We start from the raw sequence: 4,391 nt of genomic DNA, 5'->3' as shown, positions 1-4,391 counted from the left end.
TAAGAAATCTGGCTTCTGAACAAAGCCTCAAACAAGAGTAATCTCAGTAGGAGGGATGGATCTTACTCTTAGGTTATCTTACATTTTCAACTATGAAAAGATAGAGCCTGAAAAGAAACTGATAAGAAAAAAATCATACAATAACCTGACTAAAATAGGGATTCTCTTTAACTTTCTTGTTTTGCAGCTATTTCACCATGAGGTGTGAGATACGGCCAGTGTGGCTAAGTGTGTGCTTGAATCCTAGTGAACAGCTTCACCTCATTTCACTGTACAACTGAACACAGTCAAACACCTGTAGCTTATAATGTCAAGGGTGTTTAAAACCTCAATCCATGATTCTGTTTAAATAATTGAAACAGTAGACCAGGTTCTGATTGGCAGACTCTCAACTGTTAGACTTTAAATGATATAAAATAGTCTCTAGTTCTTGAAGCTACACATGCCTAGAGGTGGGACAGAATTCGGCATTGTGATGAAGGGGGCTGTGGGCTGATGTCACAGAGGTCGGCTTGGAGCTGGTGGTAATTTCTAGCAGCCCGGCAGACCTTTTCCTTCCCTCGGTGGAATACGTTGGTCTGTCTCTGAACGGCTCTAAGGGAGTTGTTTAGATCCTTTTCTCAAATCACGGGTTTGAGAAACTGCAGGTTTCTGAAGCAGCCTATATCAGAAACCTTTTCCTTCTCTTTGGAGGTGTGTGCACGTGCTTTAAATAATTGTTGTTAATTCAGTGCTAGGCATCTTGACTTTGGTAAGTATGCTTTGTAGTCATATTGTTTTCTGTAGTCTCTGGGCGTGCTGCTCCCCAGTTTTTGATAGTAGAGTAAGTCCAGGAAAGGGGGACTTGGTGGGAGGGCTAAGTGTTTAGCAGGGAGACACATAGCCTGCTAGAAGACAGAATGAGGCCGAAGAAACTCCTGAGAAAGCTGGCTCATGGTCTGAGCAGGTCTGTTTCAGTCTCAACAAGAGGTTGGTTGGACACCTTCAGAATCTTTTTAACCCTGAGATAGCATAACCTACTTTGTTTGTTTTTGGGGGCCTCCCACCCCTCAAAAAAGACCTGCTTTTAACATATTTTTTTTCTCAGCAGTGTAGGGCAGTAACATTTTGAAGTGTCATTCCCTCAGTCCATGAAACAGGTCTGCCCAATGTACTTGGTGGAGGAAGTTCTGACTCAGGGAGCACAGTTGGGAAGGTGTGGGAAGCTCCCAGTGCAGGCTTCTCATTCGCTCAGGGTCCTTCACTGCCTCTGAACAGTAATTCCTTTCTCTGTCATCCTCATCTCCTGGTATCTGGATTTTACAATCAAGTCTCTTTTTGTTGTTGTTTTTGGTTTTTTATTTGATTTTTTGTTTTTCGAGACAGGGTTTCCCTGTGTAGCTTTGGACCCTGTCCTGGAAACAAGCTCTGTAGACCAGGCAGGCCATAAACTCAGAGAACTGCCTGTTTCTGCCTCCTGAATGCTGGGATTAAAATCTTGGGCCACTACTGCCTGGCTCAAATCCCTTTTCAACCACAAATAAACTCTCTTACCCACCTGAGGTCAGCGTGGACCTCCCTGGACAGAGTTCCTTCTACTTACACACATGAAGATCCATGTTTGGGACCTTTCTTCTTCACTGGGGGATGAGACATGTGGCCAAGTGGCTGCTGAATTTGGGAGTGAAGCCTCCTCTGCCCTATCTTCTCTTCCAGGTGTGAAGGATGTTAGAAGTGAATACGAAGATTGCCGTCAGCGTGGCATCCAGTATGCTGGCTCTTGCATTTGTGCTCACAATGTTTGTATTTTATCTCGTCTTTAAAGCAGTCAAGAAATTCAAGTAAGTCACATGAGTAGGAGTGAAAAACACTTTTACAGTGGTACACTGTGCCCTCTGTGGGAGCAGGGTCATTTCTTAGTATAGTGGCCTCTTGTAGGGGAAAGTCAAGGGCCACTGTCAGATTTGAGAGGATGGGGGTAGAGGTTTTCCTTCTAGCTTGGAGCTGAGAGCTTATAAGTCCACTGTTTTCCGCCTGGACTGTGTGTGTGTGTGTGTTTAGGTGTGTGTTTGCCCGTGTACCAAAGCACGCATATGCCAGCATTGATTTCTGTCACCAGGGAGTGTGCCTTCAGGTGTTTAACAGGACCCTGGCTGAGCACCCTTTCCCTCTCTGACACTGTAGACTGGGGAGTCCACAGAGGATGCCTTGGGCATGGGCTGTCTCCTACTCACACAGAGTATGGCTATAGCGACCCCTTCCCACTCACTGGGGAGCTCACATGTCCCCTCATTCATTGTCAACGGCTGTGGGAAAAGTGAAATGGGTCAAGAGAATAGACTCCATAGAAGACAACTGACAGGGATGGAAGAGAGAAGAGAGATGTCTGAAGTTTGGGAGAGGCAGGCTGTCAGCAGTAATGGTGTCCTTTCTCGGGACTTAGATGGTGGAGACCGGAGCTGAGCCCAGCCAACTCTAACACCTTCTTCATCATTCCCACATCTCAGGGGCCTGTAGCAGCCACTGGGGTGCAAGTCACTCTTCCTTGCTTGAACCTTTGCAACCTGGGTTCACATGCATAGCAACTGTAGGAGAGGAAAAGATACGGAAGGAGCAGGAGCTTTACCCCAAGGCTGGTGTCACGTGTGTGATGGGCTTCAGCCCCGGACTTTCCCATACAGCCCTCATGACTGTAGAAGCTCACTGGAAAGAACAATTCAAAACTAATTTTGTGTGTGTCTTTCTAAGATTTGCAAATAGTGTAGATGTCAAAAGCTGTATTGAATCACTCAAGTTCACTCCAGAAAAGATCATCGGGGCCAAATCCATTAATGCCAAGACTTGTACCCTCCAGTACTGTGACGAGTGTAGCATCTGTGCAGATTCTGGCACCCTGCCACCTTGTTTTTATGACACCAACAAAGGACTCTGACATGGCTGAGGCGGAACCCAAAATTATCACAATCAGTATTTCTTTGTCAGTAGAATATTTAAGTTGATGTGGGAGTGATTTCTTATTAATAAAGAAACTGCCTAGGCCCATTTCATAGGAAAACCCTTAGGTAGGCGGAGAAAACAGAACAGGATGCTGGGAGAAAGAAGTTGAGAGAGTGAGTGGCCATGATTGTCCCACTGCAGACAGATGCAGGTTATTTTATTTTGTTATGTTTGTACTCTTATTTACTCTCTAATATGGTTTTATGTTATTTGTATAATGCACAATATTAAAAATAGTCTTATACCTTCACATGGTGGTGCTGATGGTTATGAACGTCCTTTTTTCCTAACGTTTTAGCTCATTTTGAGGCTTGAGCCCATATTACTATATTGCAATATAAGCAGAGAATTAGAGTAGAAAATAAAAAAGGGGCATGTAGGCAATATTAAAGATAGGATATCATTTTGTGAAATGCCTAAATTTTAGAAGTTTTTAAAATTATGTTTAAGACTGAAACTTCCTAAGCCCAAGAGAAAAATGATTCCTCTGTGATGACTTTTTCAGGGCTAGGGCCGAGTAGAGATCTCTTACAGTGGTACCTGGGGCACAGTGCGTGATGAGAGCTGGGACCTGACAGATGCCAAGGTGGTGTGCCAGCAGCTTGGCTGTGGTGTGGCCATGTCAGCCCCAGCTGAGAGCTACTTTGATAGAGGCATAGGCCATATCATGCTGAATGAAGTGCAGGGCATGGGGGATGAAGCCAAGGTGTGGCAATGCACACATCACAGATGGTCCTCCCACAACTGTGGGCACCATGAGGATGCCAGCGTGGTTTGCTCAGGTGAGTGGCAAGGCTTACATCACCTCTCAGAGACAGAGCTTTGCCAACCCCAGCCATTGGGAAGGGAGATGTTAATACCAGCAGGCAAGCTGTTAGCAATGAGCTCTGGGATTTGAGGCAGTTTTAAAGTCAATTGACTTAAGAGTTAGTTTTTGAGCATGCAATTATATGAATGGTCAGTATTAGCAGACATCTTATACCTGGCCTGGCATGGCTGGTTCTGGTAGCAATCCAGTGTCCACCAAGGGTTCTGTGAATGACAGACTGTCCTACAACCAGGCATGTGAATTTTTAGTCCACACCCAAGGCTAATGTAGAGACGAGCGCATCTGTACTCAGCTGATCAGGCCCTCAAAGGCATATCCAACCCCACATTCAGGACCACATTCTCTAAGTATTGCCTGACTGAGTTATGTGACTACTTTATTTAGTCTGTCTCTCACCCTGACATTCATCTTTGAATAAGTATTGATGACATACTGATTGTGATAATTTTGGGTTCCGCCTCAGCCATGTCAGAGTCCTTTGTTGGTGTCACAAAAACAAGGTGGCAGGGTGCCAGAATCTGCACAGATGCTACACTCGTCACAGTACTGGAGGGTACAAGTCTTGGCATTAATGGGTTTGGCCCCG

The 4,391-nt window shown here is 45.2% G+C and overlaps 1 long non-coding RNA gene across 1 annotated transcript in view; it reads left to right on the top strand.

Annotated features, from left to right (window-relative positions):
* The first annotated feature begins 487 nt into the window (after positions 1-487).
* Positions 488-4,391, top strand: part of LOC101992114 — a 5,183-nt gene continuing 1,279 nt past the window's right edge. Inside the window, exons 1-2 of the long non-coding RNA XR_258350.3 lie at positions 488-751; positions 1,696-1,820. This is a non-coding gene — a long non-coding RNA (uncharacterized LOC101992114). The remainder of the gene's footprint in view (positions 752-1,695; positions 1,821-4,391) is intronic.

The sequence above is a fragment of the Microtus ochrogaster genome, chromosome 8 (genome assembly GCF_000317375.1).
Source record: "Microtus ochrogaster isolate Prairie Vole_2 chromosome 8, MicOch1.0, whole genome shotgun sequence".
Lineage (NCBI taxonomy): Eukaryota > Metazoa > Chordata > Mammalia > Rodentia > Cricetidae > Microtus > Microtus ochrogaster.
This window is presented reverse-complemented; position numbering and strand designations above follow the sequence as displayed.